Source organism: Schistocerca cancellata, chromosome 6 (genome assembly GCF_023864275.1).
Source record: "Schistocerca cancellata isolate TAMUIC-IGC-003103 chromosome 6, iqSchCanc2.1, whole genome shotgun sequence".
Lineage (NCBI taxonomy): Eukaryota > Metazoa > Arthropoda > Insecta > Orthoptera > Acrididae > Schistocerca > Schistocerca cancellata.
The window spans coordinates 37,222,675-37,244,695 of record NC_064631.1 but is presented as its reverse complement, the minus strand read 5'-3'; positions in this window follow the sequence as shown (position 1 = coordinate 37,244,695).

The window sequence follows — 22,021 nt, the reverse complement described above, 5'->3', positions numbered from 1 at the left end:
TCCAGTTACGTAGTTCTTGCAGCAATGTGGACCATCGTACTGCGGTGGTGTAATGGTTACCATTGGTGCTTCGCAAGCAAGAAGACCCGGGTTCGAGCCCCGGCCGCCGCACAAATCTTAATTCATTTCGTTTGCTTCGGTCATTATCTTAAATGTCTCAGGGAAACATTTAATTATAACATTGCGAAATATTTCAGTTGATAATACGCTGATAGGAAATACGTGGACTGTATGCTTTTTAAACGTCGTAAATTTTCAAGGTGTGAGTTTGCATTTAAAAGAAATGTGGAAGAAACTATATGGAAAACTTGGAAAGATATGCACTCTATACGAGTTCTCTACGAGTATATTCTCGAAAGCTTAATATTTCATATAACAAGTTTTAGGCGATTGGAGACGAATAACTGTAAATTATTCCTATACGTTCACTTATTATAGAAAACAGATGACGTAATATAAATACAGAACGAAACCCGTTAAGATGTTGTACACAATTATTTCGTTTAAGCACTGTAAATTAAATCATGTAAGAAATGCATACACTGATACAGGTCTGCTGTACCAACAGATATCTGGATTAACGATTGTGTTGAATATGTTTAATAGTTACTTGCAATATCAGGACACTTTGTAAAACCAGCATATCGTTGCAGTTGTTATTTTCAATAGCATAAACCTGCGTCAGTGAATACCCTCGTGATAATTATGTCGATGTCAGTAGGGTAACAGTAACAGTAACTTCCACATTGCCACGTAGCCTTTGTATATCGCTGAAGCTATTATGATGCGGTATGCTGAGTCACTGCTGTTGCGTACTGTCCTGTCAACTATGTTGAAGGTTGGCTGCCACATTAGTCTTCATCAGTTTGTGTTCAGTCACGTCAGCAATCGATTACTGCCGACGCTGGCACGTGCACCGCGAATAGTGTGTCTGCCACGTGGTCCATTAATCACTGCGTGTCGTCGGTCCGTGTCCTATGCTGTTCGAAACGACCTTCAGTCACTTACTTGGTCGATTTTACAAAATTGAAATTCGAGTTACTCACAATGCGAACTACAAGTACCTAAAACAGTCTAATTTATGGCTCATATGTATAACGAATTCATAGGAAATATCACTACTGGTGAAAGTTTAACGAAAATAGAATTTCTGGTAACACACGTAGCAGTAATACGTAATTCATACTACATTCTGAAAACCAAAAACAGGACTTGGTTTCTTGCCGTTCTGTACGACGTGAAGAAGTAAGCCGAGTATCTTACAGGTCAATACGTTTTTATTTCTTCCTTTGATTATTGGAAAAGGAATGTCGCAAATGAGAAATACGTAAAAAATACGTATGGGACATTATATTTCGTCTGTATACTCACAGAAACGCGTAATTTGTTTGTGCTCTTGAGCATATTTAGAAGAAAGTAAGTTCTAATACACACAGAAGTTATAACGATTTTTATGACCGTATACGCAATTAAATATCACATTTTACAAAAAAAAAAAAAAAAGTTCAAATGGCCCTGAGCACTATGGGACTTAACATCTGAGGTCATCAGTTCTCTAGACTTAGAACTACTTAACCCTAACTAAGGACATCACACACATCCATGCCCGAGGCAGGATTCGAACCTGCGACCGTAGCAGCCGCGTGGTTCCGGACTGAAGCGCCTAGAACCGCTCGGCCACCCCGGCCGGCTCACATATTACACAGCTATTTATTTACAGCTAATCTTTCATAAACTTATAGGGTGACAATTATAGAACTATATGAAATAAAACCGTCATAACTTCGGAACGATTTGCCTTGGGACATTCTAATTGCGCCATTGGCCGCGGGACATGATCAGAATTAGTATGCACTGTATGGTTTGGTTTGGCGTTGAAGCCTACTGGATAGGTTCGTCGTAAGCTAAATTGGAGCATTTGGGGGACTTGACAACTCATTTCGCGATCGAATATTCTCTTCACCCTTAATGGGTGCCTCTGTGGTGTACAATGTCCAGTCACGGAATAATCGGTGCGACATTCTTTGAAAGCACAGTGACAACCGAACGGTACGTGAAGGTTTTGGAAGGTGATTTCACCACCATTATCCAAAGTGACCCTGATTTCTAGAAGATGCGGTTCATGCAAGACGAAGCTCCACCCTATCGAAGCAGGAGAGTAATGTTCTGGAAGAGCACTTTTGGGACCTCATTGTGGCTCTGGGGTAGCCAGACTTTACTAGCATTGGCCGCCATATTCTCCGTATCTGAACTCAGTTTTGTGGGACTATATTAAAGACGAGGTGTACAGCAATAATTCCAAAATCATTTCTGAGCTGAAAACAGTCACTCAGGAGGTCATCGACAGCATCGCTGTTCCGACACGTCAGCGGGTTATGCAGAATTTCGCTATTCGTTTGCCCTACATCGTCAATGATGGCAGCCATATCGAACATGTCATGACCTTAATCCGAATATCTGTAGTGACGTTTACATGTTGAAAAAAGTGTGTTCAAGCCGTAGTTTGTAACTAATTTATGTTTTTTTTATATAGTTGAATAATTGTCGTCCTCTATATAATGACATTATCGGCAGTTGATAAACCAATCACATTCATGCAGAACACAACTATATGCAACATTTTGTGAAAAACATTTTAAGTATTTATTAAAAAAATTTAACCTTCTGGTAAAGAACAAGACTTCTGGTCAGGTGACTACAGGGTTATAAACACAAAATCAAATAGGGGTAATGCAGGAGTAGGTTTAATAATGAATAGGAAAATAGGAATGCGGGTAAGCTACTACAAACAGCACAGCGAACGTATTGTTGTGGCCAAGATAGATACGAAGCCCACACATACTACGGTGGTACAAGTTTATATGCCAACTAGCTCTGCAGATGACGAAGAAATTGAAGAAATGTATGATGAAATAAAAGAAATTATTCAGATAGTGAAGGGAGACGAAAATTTAATAGTCATGGGTGACTGTAATTCGAATGTAGGAAAAAGGAGAAAAGGAAACGTAGTAGGTGAATATGGATTGGGGCTAAGAAATGAAAGAGGAAGCCGCCTGGTAGAATTTTGCACAGAGCACAACTTAATCATAGCTAACACTTGGTTTAAGAATCATGAAAGAAGGTTGTATACATGGAATTTAAGGAGATGGGACCTGGATAAACTGAAAGAAGCAGAGGTTGTATAGAGTTTCAGGGAGAGCATAAGGGAACAATTGACAGGAATGGGGGAAAGAAATACAGTAGAAGGAGAATGGGTAGCTTTGAGGGATGAAGTAGTGAAGGCAGCAGAGGATCAAGTAGGTAAAAAGACGAGGGCTAGTAGAAATCCTTGGGTAACAGAAGAAATAGTGAATTTAATTGATGAAAGGAGAAAATATAAAAATGCAGTAAATGAAGCAAGCAAAAAGGAATACAGACGTCTCAAAAATGAGATCGACAGGAAGTGCATAATGGCTAAGCAGGGATGGCTAGAAGGCAAATGTAAGGATATAGAGGCTTATCTCACTAGGGGTAAGATAGATACTGCCTACAGGAAAATTAAGGAGACCTTTGGAGATAAGAGAACCACTTGTATGAACATCAAGAGCTCAGATGGAAACCCAGTTCTAAGCAAAGAAGGGAAAGCAGAAAGGTGGAAGGAGTATATAGAGGGTCTATACAAGGGCGATGTACTTGAGGACAATATTATGGAAATGGGAGAGGATGTAGATGAAGATGAAATGGGAGATATGATACTGCGTGAAGAGTTTGACACAGCACTGAAAGACCTGAGTCGGAACAAGGCCCCCGGAGTAGAGAACATTCCATTGGAACTACTGACGGCCTTGGGAGAGCCAGTCCTATCAAACCTCTACTATCTGGTGAGCAAGATGTATGAGACAGGCGATATACCCTCAGACTTCAAGAAGAATAGAATAATTCCAGTCCCAAAGAAGGCAGGTGTTGACAGATGTGAAAATTACCGAACAATCAGTTTAATAAGCCACAGCTGCAAAATACTAACACGAATTCTTTACAGACGAATGGAAAAACTAGTAGAAGCCAACCTCGGGGAAGATCAGTTTGGATTCCGTAGAAACACTGGAACACGTGAGGCAATACTGACCCTACGACTTATCTTAGAAGAAAGATTAAGGAAAGGCAAACCTACCTTTCTAGCATTTGTAGACTTAGAGAAAGCTTTTGACAATGTTGACTGGAATAGTCTCTCTCGAATTCTAAACGTGGCAGGGGTCAAATAGAATGAGCAAAAGGCTATTTCCAATTTGTACAGAAACCAGATGGCAGTTATAAGAGTCGATTGACATGAAAGGGAAGCAGTGGTTGGGAAGGGAGTAAGACAGGGTTGTAGCCTCTCTCCGATGTTATTCAATCTGTATATTGAGCAAGCAGTAAGGGAAACAAAAGAAAAATTCGGAGTAGGTATTAAAATCCATGGAGAAGAAATAAAAGCTTTGATGTTCGCCGATGACATTTTAATTCTGTCAGAGACAGCAAAGGACTTGGAAGAGCAGTTGAATGGAATGGACAGTGTCTTGAAAGGTGGACATAAGACGAACATCAACAAAAGCAAAACGAGGATAATGGAATGTAGTCAAATTAAGTCGGGTGATGCTGAGGGAATTAGATTACGAAATGAGACACTTAAAATAGTAAAGGAGTTTTGCTATTTGGGGAGCAAAATAACTAATGATGGTCGAAGTACAGAGGATATAAAATGTAGACTGGCAATGGGAAGGAAAGCGTTTCTGAAGAAGAGAAATTTGTTAACTTCGAGTATAGATTTAAGTGTCAGGAAGTCGTCTCTGAAAGTATTTGTATGGAAGTGGAAGTGAAACATGGACGATAAATAGTTTGGACAAGAAGAGAATAGAAGCTTTCGAAATGTGGTGCTACAGAAGAATGCTGAAGATTAGATGGGTAGATCACATAACTAATGAGGAAGTATTGAATAGGGTTGGGGAGAAGAGAAGTAGCCCGCATCTCGTGGTCGTGCGGTAGCGTTCTCGCTTCCCACGCCCGGGTTTCCGGGTTCGATTCCCGGCGGGGTCAGGGATTTTCTCTGCCTCGTGATGGCTGGGTGTTGTGTGCTGTCCTTAGGTTAGTTAGGTTTAAGTAGTTCTAAGTTCTAGGGGACTTATGACCACAGCAGTTGAGTCCCATAGTGCTCAGAGCCATTTGAACCATTTTTTTGAGAAGAGAAGTTTGTGGCACAACTTGACCAGAAGAAGGGATCGGTTGGTAGGATAAGTTCTGAGGCATCAAGGGATCACCAATTTAGTATTGGAGGGCAGCGTGTAGGGTAAAAATCGTAGAGGGAGACCAAGAGATGAATACACTAAGCAGATTCAGAAGGATGTAGGCTGCAGTAGGTACTGCAGGATGATGAAGCTTGCACAGGATAGAGTAGCATGGAGAGCTGCATCAAACCAGTCTCAGGACTGAAGACCACAACAACAACCACAAGATGGAGTGCAGGGTGTACGAAATTCATTATAGCTTCTGTTAAAACTGTTGATCATGGCCGGCCGTTGTGGCCGAGCGGTTCTTTGCGCTACAGTCTGGAACCGGGCGACTGCTACGGTCGCAGTTCGAATCCTGCGTGGGAATGGATGTGTGTGCTGCCCTTAGGTTAGTTAGGTTTATGTAGTTCTATGTTCGGGACTGATGACCTCAGCGGTTAAGTCCCATAGTGCTAAGAGGCATTTGAACCATTTGTTGATCATGGATGAAGTCAGAGTATAAAATAACTAAATTGCGAACAACTTCGAAATTTACAAACACTGTCATGTCGCTCAAATAATAGTATTACCTTAACTTTCGAAATTTTATAGCACTGAAACTACGTGTAACACTAGAAAGACATTGTTAAAAAGAGAAGCAACGTAAAATTATAATTTAAGGCCTATAATGGCTTTAGGGTCAAACACTGCAGTCGTATTATGTATATCATTGGACTATTGAATGTGCATCGATTCTGTTAAAGCGTTACATGTTTGGCACCAAGAAAGTGATGATGCAATCTTAAGTTGGGACTGCTATTGGGCAGACATTGTTGGTATTTTCATTATGTCAGCCATGAAAGCAGTAATGGCTACATTTCCCGCCATGTTGTAAATTCAGAAAGTTAGTCAAATAAACTGACTGCATTGTCTGTGTTTCGAACCTGTAATAAAGGTATCATTGGTTCCGAAGAGATAATCGGGATCAGAGATAGGCATCTCTTGTGTAATACGACTTTGTAGTGCTGGACTCAAGATAGCCATGACAGTGTATACAAATGTTGACGAAACTTCATGAAAAAGTCACAACAGACAGTCATTAAGGAAACGAGACACACCAGAAAGTGCAGTATATGAATGTCTTCGTGTACGGTGCTACGTTTCTACAAAAAGGAGTACGAAGTTGAGTATGGCACTTGACGTACCGCTTACGTCGAGGAGTTTCCAGCTCAGTTGGAATAGGACCCGGTCGTGACGTTTCCAAAGACCGATTTTGTTCTGGCGTAACCAGAAGCGCCGGAACTAAAATGAGGGACGCAAGAGAAGAGAAGGCGGTGAGACGACGTCGGCCAATGGAGCGCCGAATAGGACCGTACCTAGGCAGGAGCGTCCTCTAGCCTCGGCCGGACAGTATGCGGACAGTACCTGACGGGGACTCCCAGAACGGCACAGTACTAAAGCATAGTACTAGAGGAGCACTACAATAGCATTGATGTGTGATCCATACCAATTGGTTACATTGGAACTTGTGTACAGTAAAGGACTGATTGTTAACATGTCGCCCATCGCCTGCAACACCATTGTATATTCATAGTTAAGTATTGTCTATCTTCTTTATTGTAATAAAAAACTATTAATGTGATTAGCTTGAATTGTTGTATAGCATTCGGAGAACACAGCATCCTTTAGGCACGCTATACGAGACAAGTGGGCAGGACCCCACACATTCCAATTTATGCCTGCAGTAATTCATCGAAGCCATTAGAATCTTAAGATATCTCATAGAAAATGATATAAAATTTTTTCGTTAACACCTTTATTAAAATTACTGATGTTTATTCCACGTCTCCGTCATAATACAGTCTACCCTCTTTGACACTTATACGAATGGTGTTTACCCTTCTCCACATAGTCCATTGCAAAGTTTTTGGCTCTTGCAGTCATGATTACTTCATAATCCAAAGCGTCGTACGAGTTACAGAAGGTAGATGACGTCACAGAAAGTATTGATCGATGTTTGAGGCCTAGGAAGGCTGACACGTGTGTCTGCACACGACACTACAGTTTGGTGAGCTCCTGCGTTTAGCTGACGGGGAACCAGCCAAGAATGTTAGATCCTGAAGTTTATTCAGGTAGAGCTTGCACGTTAAAACCTATATCTTCAGTATTGTTGCTGTATTATAAAAGACGTCAAATAATGAGTTACAGAGTGGTACAATGTCCGTCTGTAATGTACTCCTCAGGAAGTACTTATTAAAATATTTTGATTATAACATTCATAAAATTATAAACGGTATGAACAGCCCATATCACCGTGACCCGCGTTGACTTTCACTCGAGGGGTGTAAACATGTGAATCATGTACAATTGGCAGCCGACTTTCGAGATGTATACATTTTTTCTAGAATTCTTGGGAGATGTGCTGTTGTTCTAGAGCTATCTGTGCAAAAATCAGATAATTCCGTAGAATAACGCGAAAAAAATATGATCACAATTGTGATGGGCTGAATAGCTGTGATATTTGCACCTGACTATCGAGAAATATAGATTTTTTTTCTGAATTACTTTCTTGCTCAACTTCTACAATTTTTTAATGATGTAATTTTTCTTTCGGCTGTTAGAATTTTTTCTGAGTTCTTGACAGGCCTGCTACAGTTCTGAAGTTGTCTGTACAAAATCTGATTAGTTCTGCAGAAAGAAAATTACGATCACAACTCTGAATTATTGACTAGCTGTTGTTAGATATTATCAGACTCGTTCATCCTTAGGAATTAATTCACAGGTGATCGTTTCTTTTTGGAACCGTTCTTTTTCACTTGTTCACTGTTCCTTATTTAGCTAGTTGTGTGCTATCTGAATTTTAGACAAATTTCCAGAAGAAATATCAACTCCGCACAAGTATTATGTCTGTACCATAAATTAATTGAATATCTAATGTAGACATGTTGTTTACTTCGATCTTCTTAGCTGAATGTGTCCTCAGAAATTATCAAATTACTTGGGTGATGCGACAGGCCAGTCACCTCTAGCCAGGCAGTGTGTGTCCAGGACAAGCTTAACGGAAGTGAGGATTATGAAACCTGTTTCAGAACCAGCACGAACAACCCCAATCTTTATTCACTTTTCAGGGAAGCTTGCAGCCTTAGAATGCACAATGTCTTGGTTTCCATTCCGTTCAGAGAAAATTATATACTGTATAAGTTCCGCTATAAACACTACACTGGTCGCCAGCGACATGAGATGTCAGATTCCAACTAGAATAGTAACTGAGCTGACTGCGACTGCAACTGACTGTCTGCAACTGGGCTACTGTCTGTGACTGAATGTACCCTCCAGTCCGCGGTCTAAGTAATACTGGTGGTGGGGAGGGCGCTGGTAGTGTATTGCTTGCGAGTCTGCCTTTGGCCTCTCTCCTGATTTGCGTGCTTGATTCAGTACCTATTATCGATCTTCTTGCAACCACTTTGTCGACCAGTGGATATTTGGAGAATTATCGACTTCCGCCACAGCAACTAAGAAACTGCATACCAAAATTAGAAGGTTCATACCAGAAATGGCGGCAGCTACGTAAATAAACTGGGAGATAGTCGAATCTTAACAACTGATAAGAAACAATACTTTGAAGACATAGCACATTTCATTGCTTTGAAGGTCTTTATAATCGAAAAAAGAAAAACAGTTTTCATCAGTCAACAGCTGAAAGGGGCCCCGAGGTACTTGCATGGAATCGATCATGAGTTACTGGAGAAAGAGAACTTCTGAGCGAGCCCAGACAGCAATTAACATACGAGAGTGAAAGAAATATGGAAAATCAACAAATCAGTAAATTTGGTATTAATGTATTTAAAAGAAATTTTACACACAAATATATTAGAAAATAAAATAAAAGCCACTATTAGTTTAACGCTGGTAATTTTACGCGTATTTCGGTCATTTAGCTTACTACTCGGAAAGGGAGAAAAAAGTTGTCTATGAAACATGCACTAAATGGCTTTTCTGTTAAATGAATAGTTTCTTACACAACGGTGTAAAATATGACTAAATTTAGATGTGCATGTGTTTTGATGGAAAATATTTTCGAAAATACCTTGCAGACAAAAGATACACGAGATGATTATATTGGTAGTTTTTGAATTAACTGCAAATTCTTATGAAGAAGCATCTCATTGAGTATCTTTCCGTGCTACAAAAGGATGAGTATGCAAGGTGGATGGGGAAAGCCATTTATATATTGAAAATGAATGTGAATTGCAATCACATGAACAGATTGCAATTTGCTCTGTTAGTAATTTAGTTACCGCTTTGTATGTCCTATGATCCTGCGCCGCTTCAGGAGCCAAACTTCTGTATCTGGATTTCAGAATTCTTTCAGAACTTCATAGCTGTATATGGTTGTCTGTAGTGATATCCCGCGTGCGGCTTTACAAAAACTGAATCGTCATTTATGGTTCCAGAACCCTGTTCTGTCGCTTTTATCTTCTGAGTCAAAAATTGAAACAGTCAATACTCTCAATCGTGAAGCAGAACCAATAGACGAAGATAGATAAGGATTCAAGTAGGAATCGATCAAATCCCAAAAATTACCACTAATGTGATTGAATTGCTCGTTCCCAGTAAAATAAAAGTATATTTAAACGGTTTGATCTGAGCGAAAATTCCCTTAGAATAGATTCTTCACAGTGGCCTGTAAATGAAGTTGTCAACGCTCTATTCTTAGTTACTAAACTAATCGTTGTAAATTATCCGATTGGGATATTCGTCAGTTTCATGCAACACTATAATAAATAATTAAAAAAACTAGGAAACAAAAAACAAAACTGTACATAGTTCAAGTTGTGTGAGTGAATATTCCCACACGGTTCCAGGGCAGAAACACAGTACTGGTAAAGAGATAGGCCTTACTGCAGATACATTTCCTATAATTAAATGGCGTTTATCTGAACTTATTCGTTTTGAAAAAATCTTTCCCGAAAAATGTGTTACATTTCAATGGGTTCAAAATCCCTTCAGTAATATTTCTCCTTCTGAATTCAATAGTGTGGAAGAGGAGAAAGTCGACAGAACGTCATAATATTCTTCACTATTAGTGAGGTTTTCATCAGTGACATTGCCAACATTTTAGTAATCAGTAAGGAAGTCGTTTCCAAGCTTGAGTCACAAAGCACTTTAGGTATTATCTCCTTTTGCAACCTTCTATCTTTGCGAGAGTTCGTTTTGAGTAGCGGCTGTCATTAAAACGAAGTATATATCAGCACTGTGTGGAGAAGGATATGAGTGAAGCTGTAACCAGTCGCATTGACGTGAGTAGTAATTTACTTGTAACTCTATTTTTATTTCAGTCTTTACAGGTGTGCCACGGAAGCATCGTAATTGCTCAAGGGAGCTATAAACTCAGAAATTTTTATAACTATTGGTCTGGGACATACAGGGTGGTCATAAACTGTCTGAACAGCTTTTAAGGGTGTTACACGATGGGTTGTGCTAATAAATAGTTTTAAGAAAAGAAATCAATACGTTACACCGTTTCCGAGTTAATTAGCACCGAAATTAGTACATCAGGCCGCACGCCACATTCAGTTGGCGTCAGTTATGCTCACAGCGTAGACGATAACACACTAGACTGCTCAGCCTTTGGCTTACTGCCATCCCATATCCAATTTTTGTATCTCCACCTTGTTCGCTTTTAGGAAAGCAAACGAAGAACACGTTTGGCAATACCATCTCTGGCGAGCTGCTTGAATTAACACGCTGATAGGCCTGATTGGCTAACTTCAATCTAATTAACTCGGAAACGTCGCAAAGTATTGAATTTTTTCTCAGTTATTTCTCGGCTCAGCCTACCTTGCCAATTGCGAAATCAAGCTTCTCAGACTGTTTCTGACCATCCATAATATCATGACGTGTACGTGCAAAATGATTAGAATGTACTTACGAAATCATTAAACAAAGAGGACCGCCAGATGGCACTACACTCATGTCGGTTATGATACATAATATTTTAACATTACAAAAGTGATTTTCATTACATGATCATCCTGCAACGTTGAGTGACAGATCTTCATGTATCAATTATTTAATAATACGAATAAAAATATTGCTTAAAGCTAACTGTAAAAACGTAATGGCGCTTATATCTACCCTGTTAGGGAATAGAGTTCCTGAAAACTTTAGACAGTTACAGATCATAAATAGTATTCATACAAAAAATAAATAATAATGAATATACAGGTACAGAAATGGTCAAACATGATTACTGCTGTATACCGAGATGCATGCAAAGTTAAAATTGTATGGTTGTATGATGGTGATATACAATATGCCCGGAAACATATGATGGTTTGCGAGGAATCAGCCCACTGTCTGATGTGTGTAAGATGATGGTGTCTAATATTAAGGAGATAATATCGAAACAGTGAGAATACACGTGCAACTGAAATCTGATGACATTCATAAACCCCAAACAACAGCATAAAATAACAAAGCTTAAGACACAAATAATACGGTAGTCATGAAATACAGAAGAAGCTTTAGTTAAATATTCTTGTTTATGCACCAATATCGTTGCAGGTATTAAAAAGAAGAAATGAAAGAGATAACAACTGTAGCCGTTTGATTGAATAATTAAACTGCTGAAAGTGATGACACATTCAGAAATGGTCAACTTAAGAACTACGGATAGAAGCAAGTAGTACCACAGGTATGTGTGCTGTGGGAACCTATATATCCAACACATTCATCATGTTATGGAAATAAATATCTGTTGTCAACCTGTTCGTTGTCTTGACAAGCAAAGCACAGAACTTCTTTCAGCAGTTGTATAAAAGATAGCATTTTTGCAATATATACCTTACATCCTTTGTTAACGTGTTGTTTGCTGTCTGATTGGCACGTACTTCTTTACGAATAAGCTTTAAAGACGTGTCATCCAAATCATCTTATTTTCTTTTAACAGAATCTCATGGTATTCTCTTGCGTAATAAATATTCTGCAGTTTGTGAGACATCATGATTATCTGCCGAACTTGAAAATAAGTTTCCGCCTCCCGTAGATAAATTACAAGAGCACTGCGAACTCTTACCACAACATATCATTAGTACTTCAGACAACTCTAGAACGCTCCGCATTGCAGTTTAAATTTCCGTTACCAAGACCATTAAAAATGCAGAAAAATCCGCCACTTTCACAATATTACTTTAAATGGCTAACTCAAATTCGTCAACGAAACGCTATGTGGGGGTTGGACCATCCTATTAACTGAGGACAAAGTTTTCCAAATTCGAATGACGGTTGAACTGGCTGTTTTCAAAAATGATTCAAATGGCTCTTAGCACTCTGCGACTTAACTTCTAAGTTCTACGCGACTGATAACCTCAGAACTAGTTAAACCTAACTAACGTAAGGACATCCCACACATCCATGCCCGAGGCAGGATTCGAACCTGCGATCGTAGCGGTCGCTCGGTTCGAGACTGTAGCGCCTAGAACCGCACGGCCACTCGGGCCGGCTTGGCTGTTTTCGGTACAACTCTTGGAGTGCTACCTATCCACAACTGTGATCAAAAGTGTTGCACGAATTTGTTTTCTTATATTGCGAAAATGTGTCACACATTATTGCCGTTATCTCATAAACCATTATCTGCACAATAAATGTCTATATTGTTAATGGTATTTCCTTCGAAATTCTTCAGAATTGTTCAAATTATATACAGAGAACTGTAGAACTACAGAAAATCTGTAAGAAATTCTGAGAAAAATGTGTGTCTCTGGAAAGTCTGAGGCAACTTCACAGCTATTCACAGTTATGATCATAACTTTTTCACGAAATTTGTCAGAACTATTTGATTATTGTATGACGAACTCTAAAACTATAGCATATCTATCAAGATATCTGGAAAGAACTTATATTTCTAGAAAGTCGAGTATCAACTTCACCAGATTGTGAGATGCTCACCTTGTCTGCATCAGTAAGGTTGCAGTCTGTCGCGAGTTTGAGAGCAGCACAGACCATTTAATTATTAAGAAAGTTATTTACTCCTCATTGTGCATGAGAACTATTCTTGTAGCATATGCGGATGATCATGTATATGGTTTGAGGTCGTTGATCGTTCTCAGCACACGTCTTTGTAATCAGTTTTGTTTTTTTACCCACACCGACAGTGTGAACGGTATAAGCAGCATTTTTTGTGAAATTTCGACAATGTCACTTAATATTCTACTTAAGCTTCAATATCTGAGGTACACTGGAAATGGAAAAAAGAACACATTGACACCGGTGTGTCAGACCCACCATACTTGCTCCAGACACTGCGAGAGGGCTGTACAAGCAATGATCACACGCACGGCACAGCGGACACACCAGGAACCGCGGTGTTGGCCGTCGAATGGCGCTAGCTGCGCAGCATTTGTGCACCGCCGCCGTCAGTGTCAGCCAGTTTGCCGTGGCATACGGAGCTCCATCGCAGTCTTTAACACTGGTAGCATGCCGCGGCAGCGTGGACGTGAACCGTATGTGCAGTTGACGGACTTTGAGCGAGGGCGTATAGTGGGAATGCGGGAGGCCGGGTGGACGTACCGCCGAATTGCTCAACACGTGGGGCGTGAGGTCTCAACAGTACATCGATGTTGTCGCCAGTGGTCGGCGGAAGGTGCACGTGCCAGTCGACCTGGGACCGGACCGCAGCGACGCACGGATGCACGCCAAGACCGTAGGATCCTACGCAGTGCCGTAGGGGACCGCACCGCCACTTCCCAGCAAATTAGGGACACTGTTGCTCCTGGGGTATCGGCGAGGACCATTCGTAACCGTCTCCATGAAGCTGGGCTACGGTCCCGCACACCGTTAGGCCGTCTTCCGCTCACGCCCCAACATCGTGCAGCCCGCCTCCAGTGGTGTCGCGACAGGCGTGAATGGAGGGACGAATGGAGACGTGCCGTCTTCAGCGATGAGAGTCGCTTCTGCCTTGGTGCCAATGATGGTCGTATGCGTGTTTGGCGCCGTGCAGGTGAGCGCCACAATCAGGACTGCATACGACCGAGGCACACAGGGCCAACACTCGGCATCATGGTGTGGGGAGCGATCTCCTACACTGGCCGTACACCACTGGTGATCGTCGAGGGGACACTGAATAGTGCACGCTACATCCAAACCGTCATCGAACCCATCGTTCTACCATTCCTAGACCGGCAAGGGAACTTGCTGTTCCAACAGGACAATGCACGTCCGCATGTATCCCGTGCCACCCAACGTGCTCTAGAAGGTGTAAGTCAACTACCCTGGCCAGCAAGATCTCCGGAACTGTCCCCCATTGAGCATGTTTGGGACTGGATGAAGCGTCGTCTCACGCGGTCTGCACGTCCAGCACGAACGCTGGTCCAATTGAGGCGCCAGGTGGAAATGGCATGGCAAGCCGTTCCACAGGACTCCATCCAGCATCTCTACGATCGTCTCCATGGGAGAATAGCAGCCTGCATTGCTGCGAAAGGTGGATATACACTGTACTAGTGCCGACATTGTGCATGCTCTGTTGCCTGTGTCTATGTGCCTGTGGTTCTGTCAGTGTGATCATGTGATGTATCTGACCCCAGGAATGTGTCAATAAAGTTTCCCCTTCCTGGGACAATGAATTCACGGTGTTCTTATTTCAATTTCCAGGAGTGTATATACAGTAACAGTCCATTTCAAAAAGGTGTATCTGATCAAGAACTGATACCTCGCTTATTACTGCTAATAACTCGGAGTGAAGATGGCAGTTCAGTACAATTTACAGAACTCTTCGATAGTTTCTTATGCACTAACATCCAACTGCTACCCCCATACGGACTCCAGTCTCAGTACATATGAGGACAGCAACGTGAACACAGTGGTAACATTTGTAGCCTGAGGGTAATGTCTTTCCCAAAAATAAACAGTCATACCTGGGAAACTTTCTTCATAACGTCAGCGATGACAGTTTTAAATTAAATCCATGCCGCCATTTCAGCGCTGATTTTAATTTTTGGAACAAGAAGAAACCACATGGAGCGATGTTCGAAGAAGGGTGAAGCTGGCGGATGGCTGTCATCAGCCTCTTCTTTGTTTCTGCGTAAACTGGGAAAGATGAGTGGTCAGTCTTTTTGTCGTGCTGAAGTACCCAAAGCTGATCTCTTTCTGAGAATTCCTCATGCAGTTCCATACGTTTCCATGCGGAGAACTGTAGACTGAGCTCGAAGCAAAAACTGTAATGCAAAGTTTTCAATCATATCGAAAAAAAGTGAACAATTTGGCACTGAATCGGGAGTGTGAATAGTGGACATCCATTGTGAAGACTTGACATTTTACTCATCCAACACTCGTTTCCTGTGATGACCCTTTGTGTGAAGTTTTCGTCAGGTTCTTCAAGAGGTTCCCTTGAGACGTTCTCTAGATGTTGCTTATGCTTCTCAGTCATCAAATCTTGAGTCAAAATTCTTGTGGTTTTCGGTCGTCAGACGTTGATCCATCTACATGCATTTTCCAGCGTTCGCTTAGTGCTTTACGATATGAACTAACTAGAATTCCAGTCTCTTGTGATGTACGACGTTTGACCGTTAGCATTTTGAATGTGAGCGCCATCAGTGGAGGTCGAAGGCCTTCCCGGCGAAGAGTCGTCATGAATTATTGTTGATATTATCATGATCAATTAATCGACAACCACGTTTTAATCGAGATAACTGAGTTCTTCCTGGAGTACAATGTCTGTACGCTTCTTGCAAATTTTCAGTTAATTTCATAAATATTTTCCCCATTCTTACGTTAAATTTCATGTTGCTTCACCGTTTCCCTAACTAAATTAGCACAAATAGTCAATAAGATACCCACAACACAAAACAAATGTGATTACTTGGACGTTTGTGACTATTGTTCTGACAATGGGAAAGAACTCGAATATCAGATTAGTATGTCTGTGGGTTCAACACTGCTCCTCCCACTGTGTCGCATGGCTCTAGTATTATAAATAAGGACATTGATCACATCAGAAAAAATGCCTTTCTGAGAAATTTGCCCTCGATGGAAGTCCATAAGGTGTGACATAACAATACGTCAAAATAACAATAAAACAATACAGTGATCACAGATGTAAATGATTTGTTGCACCACTGTCTTCGCACTTGGTTGAAATCCATGCCAACACTTACGGAAAGGTGTCACCGTGGTCTGACGCTGAGAACCACAGAGTGGACCAGCTGATGTGACAGAAGGCAGCATCCAGGCGCTAGGACAGTTACCTGTTGCAGTGGCGGCTCGTTGTTGGAAAGTTACGTGTAGTGCTAACGGAGAAAGAAAAATGCATCTAGATTTGTACAAATTTATCTCAACAATTGAATATACTTCTTTCTTGTTCACCAAATGAGTACTTTCGTCCTTTAGGGCTTAGAACTTGTTGGTGTTGTCTTCATATAATGGACGTCTTTTTATTAACTGTGCTAGAATTTCTTTCTGAATTGTAATATTCGCTAAAGAAGGAAGTCTCTCTTCTGAAATTGTATTGATTTGAATGTTTCACCTCTTTCGTATCACATATTTCTAGAGATTCAGTAGAGCACCCACAGTTTGAAGCTTCCTTCTCACCTTCGTCTTTTCAAAGTGAAGAGGGTGTTTATGTAGTGTATGCAGGTTCCTTATTTAAAACATACCGTGCTAAATGCACAACAGCTAGAAGTGTGTCCATGGATACACCAATCACTGCTAGGACTTAAAGTAGCCATGAAAAAAAATTTCCTTCTGTCTCACCTCATGCTCGCTCCAGAGACAAACACAAGAATGCGATTTACGGTTTCTGTAGCAATCATACTGTTATGTTCGACCTGTGGCTCCATCCAAGAGGCTGAGCTGCGGGAAAGGAAGGTTACTTCATTTCTCCAGGTCAAAACGGCGAGTTTACTGCTGCAAGAGAGCTCCGCACAGTACAAAACAGGGAGTGAAAATTGGCATACAAGGTAAGATAAACGAACAAGCATTTTTAAAGTGTGGCATGGTAAAAGTACTGGTGAAGTGCCACTTCACCTGCTACTTTTGAATAGTCGCCACTGACCACATGTCCAGGTCTGCCAGGGCTAGGATACTGCTGGCACAGCAAAGTGCAGGAGTCAGTCTGTACCACTGATGATCCGAATTAGAGCCGACGCAAGATATGGTGCCCGATGCTCAGTGACTAGTTTTCTTCCAAAGCGCTGGGTGAGTTCATTCTTTGTTGAGAAGGGGACGACGAAAGGAAATTTAAGGAGACAGCACACCTAAGACTACTGGGAAATGAAGATGTCGTTGAAAAGAAAGATCTACAAGGGCAAAGAGTGGGTACAAGGACAATGCTTATGATTATACTTGTTTAAATAGATATGTCATTAACTGTCTTCTGAAGCTGAAGATGTTACACAATTCTCGAGTCTAATGCGGACGGTTATTCCACAATCGGGTTTCTACTACTGGTAACGACTTCGATAAAGTAACTGAACGATAAAGCGAGAAAGAAACGCAGCCAGGATACTCTACATATGATGGTGAAACATGATCAAACAGTCGAATTTCACAAATATAACGAGCACAGGCACTCATAACTAGTTCCAGATGCCATGAGCTTTCTTGAGATAGGCCTTGCAGGATATCATCGCTATCATCAATAATTGAAAAAAAATGGAATTTTGTGGTAAGTTCTATGGGACCAAACTGCTGAGGTCATCGGTCCCTAGGTTTAAACACTACTTAATCTAACTTAAACTAACTTACACCAAGGAAAACACACACACACACACCCATGCCCGAGGGAGGACTCGAATCTCCGACGGGGGGAGCCGCGCGGATGGTGGCAAGGCGCTTTAAACCGTACGGCTCAATAGTTGGAAGTATAAGTGTTTGTACAAATTCCTTTTTCAGATCAAGAGTGAAGAACTTTTTATATTTTTGTAGGCAATCGAGAGACGCTGATGTCTTCTTGCACATTGTAGTTACGTGTTCAGTCCTGCTTAGATGTTCATCTATTAATACTCCCGGACTGTCTGCTGAAGGAGAAAAGTTGTTATTTGCCCCATTTAAGGTTGAAGATGGTAGGGGTTCCCGACATTTCGGGCTAATGAGCCTAGACTGACTAACTTGTATTGCTTGGGTTTTGGGTGGTTTGGGCTTCAACCCTCGTCCTGCGCATATGTTGATGCTTCACACATGTCGGTACTTAAAAACTAGAGGCTATCAGTGAACATGTGGTATTTGCAGTAGGACAAAACTGATGGCGCATCATTGACATACAGTGAAAGGAGTATAAGATTTAGCATGGAACCCTGGGGTTCATTACGATTTACTACACAACGAATAAACGGGGAAATTTTAATATTTCTGTAACATTCAGAGGAATTCAGAATGTTGCCATTTGTAAGTAAACAAGTGCGATATACAAATATCTTTATTTCACGATAAAAATGGTCAGTGCGTCATCTCTATCACGTTGTGAGAAAGATAAATGACGAAATGGAGACGCTAAGCACCTGAAACTGGAGGACTAGAAATACATCGTGAAATTTGATAGAAACAACGATTTATGACAAGAGATAGAAGTTTTTCCGTTAATGCTTTACAAATCAAACTGAATAACGACTCCAACGCGATGGTTAGTGAGTATAGTCAATTCGTTGAAGATGTTAAATTGCCGTTTACAGACTGTAATTATAGATTCTAAAAGATTGTGAAGTACATGGACGAACGTCTTCACGAATACGTCGCAGAAACTATATTTCATTTACCATAGTCCAAGGCCTAATGATCTTTTCGTCTTACACTGCTGCAGACTTCATCAGAGGTTTTAACGACTCAGAATGCTGTTACAGACACAAAAAAAAAGCTCATCAATCCGAACTATTTATATGTATCCACGCAACTGTCAGTTAGTTACGTCATCTGACGCAGCCTAAGATCGTGGAGTCACGCTGGTGTATGTGATGGAATGCATTAGTGTTTTGTCTGTATTTCACAGTGACTGTAAAGTTCGAACATCCCCTCAGTACGACATGCATGCACGTCCGAAGGAACGGACGCTGTTCACGATTTATATTCGTATTAAATTAGAAGAGGTGTTCGCAAACTGCAAATACCTGACCACCACAGCTGGCCGAAGTGGCCGTGCGGTTAAAGGCGCTGCAGTCTGGAACCGCAAGACCGATACGGTCGCAGGTTCGAATCCTGCCTCGGGCATGGATGTTTGTGATGTTCTTAGGTTAGTTAGGTTTAACTAGTTCTAAGTTCTAGGGGACTAATGACCTCAGCAGTTGAGTCCCATAGTGCTCAGAGCCATTTGAATCATTTGAACCTGACCACCACAGCAATACAATTTACTGGAAACAAATGAAAATTTGTGCTGGACTGGGATTCGAACTCGGATTTCCAGCTATATGTGAGCGGTCGCCTTAGTCTCTTCGGCTATCCGAGTGCACTTCATGGACAGACCCAAACTTCCATTTGCCTCAGTGTCTGCATCTCATAGTATTCGCGCAATAATATGATTCCCTCACAGGGAGGGACTTATTTAGTTTTCTCGTCGGACTGTCTTGGCTGTGGCATGATATACATTAGCGCAGTGTCCGCATGTGACAGTGTTTGTGAGGTTCGATGCAATGTTCCTTCACAGATGCATGCATGCGTGCATGATACTCTCCATGTTGACTACAAAATGAGTATGAAATGAGTACCTTTCATCTCTGAAGGAGAATTTTGACCTTGATATGTGAATTAATCTAGATTTCTCTGGTCCTTCATGCGTATTTCACATTACTGCTAATTCCTTTAACATAGTGGTTTTGTTTTTATATGTTATTATTTCATGCTCCGTATATTCAGGGGTTAACTACTGCACTACATTTTCTAATACCATTTTAATGACTGATTCATGTACTACGCTTTTTGACATTTAGTTACTCAGTAAATATTTCCTTATTAATCATCTCCCACTACGCTTTTTGACATTTAGTTACTCAGTAAATAATTCTTTATTAATCATCTCCCACCAACCCCACCGCAAACGCTTTTAGTGCTAATATTTGCATTAATAAAGCGTCACATGAATTGTTAATTAATTCGGTTGACGACTACTCATCTACTGTGTCATCTTTGACAAATACACAAATGCCTCTATATATTAATTTCCTCTTATAGATCTAATGATGACTGTAGTTGCGAAAACTATTACTTGTTTAAATAAAAAAAACGTGCAAAGAGGCTGAAATCTACGAAAAATGCGTGTGAATGCTAACTGCGTTAAAACTTAAATCAGCAAAGGATGCCCCAGAACCGCACTCGATACATTGTACCTTCTATACTCTTTGAAATTATGCAGATAGTGGGGATAAAATTCATAGAGCGAAATGTTGTTTACATCTTGTAAAGAAACCAGACTGCTATTAGACATGGACATGAAAGAGGAGCAGACGTTGATAAAGGAAGTGCGACTGGGTTGTAGTCTATCCTCAATGTTATTAAATCTGGACAAAGGAAGCCTAGGAGATATTTCGAAAGGAGTTAAAGTTCACAGAAAATAACTAAAAATTTCGATCTCTTGTGTTAACATATTACATTATAATTCGGTCAGAGACAGAAAATCACCTAAAGCGCAGTTTAACGGAATGTACAGTGTATTTAAACGAAGTGATATGAAAGTAATGGAATGTAGTAAAATTAAATTGAGCGATACAGAGGGAATTAGATGCGAAATGTGGCTCCAAAAGCAGTGGATGAGTTGCTTTTTTTTATTTGGGTGGCATAGAAACTGATAAAGGGTGAAACAGAGAGGGTATAAAATGCCAACTGGCTATAGGAAGGAAAGCATATCTGAAAAACAGAATTTTTTAACATTTAATATGAATTGCTTGAATTCACACCACAATAAAATCAAGTTTACAGTGGATTTTGGAGGAGACTATTAACATTTCTGACCTCACTGTTGACATCAGTAACCAACAGCATTTATGTAAAGTATACAGGAAAGTAATATCAACAGACACAGTAATACCATCCAGTTCTCAGCATCCTGTAACACATAAACATGCAGCACTCATCTCCATGGTGCACTGCCTACAATCTGTACCCCAAACCAAAAAAGAAGAGACAGGAGATAACAGCTTTCCTTTATCCACCTCAGACAGCACAAAACACACAGGTAGAAAATGGCCTCCGTGCTATATATGGGTATGGTTTCACAGGTACTTGCTAGGAAACTAAAATCCAGGAAATATACTCCAGCTTTTTACCCTAGGATTACTGTTTTCCAACTTCCGTTTAACAGTAAAGATAAGATTCCACCTTTGGAACATAGTGGAATTTATAGAATATCCTGCAATCTGTGCGGCAAATTATATGTACATCAATCAGATAGGGCTATAACTACTGGACTGACTGACCATGAGAGGAAATCTAACATTACTTGAAATTCTGGCTATTAATAAACACCAATCAAAGAATCCTGACTTGGTCCTTAATGAGCAAACAAAGTTCCGTTACCTTCATTAAAGTAGCAGCCTGTGATTATTCTTCTCACTATTAGCTAGAAAGCTCTTTATAACTGTTCCGCACCCACATTCCATAGACGTCTTTCTTCCTCTCCCTTTATTCGGACTGTTCGTCATATTCACCAGCTTTTCGATATGACGTATTAGCCTGTGCCATTATTAACTTGTAGAACGTTTATGCTTTATACACTCACTGTTTTAATATTTGAATATACTGCAATGTAAGATTTATTTGTTCAGTGTCTGTTTCGGTATTACATAATTGTTGTGTTTCGTATCGATTTAGTCATAAAATGT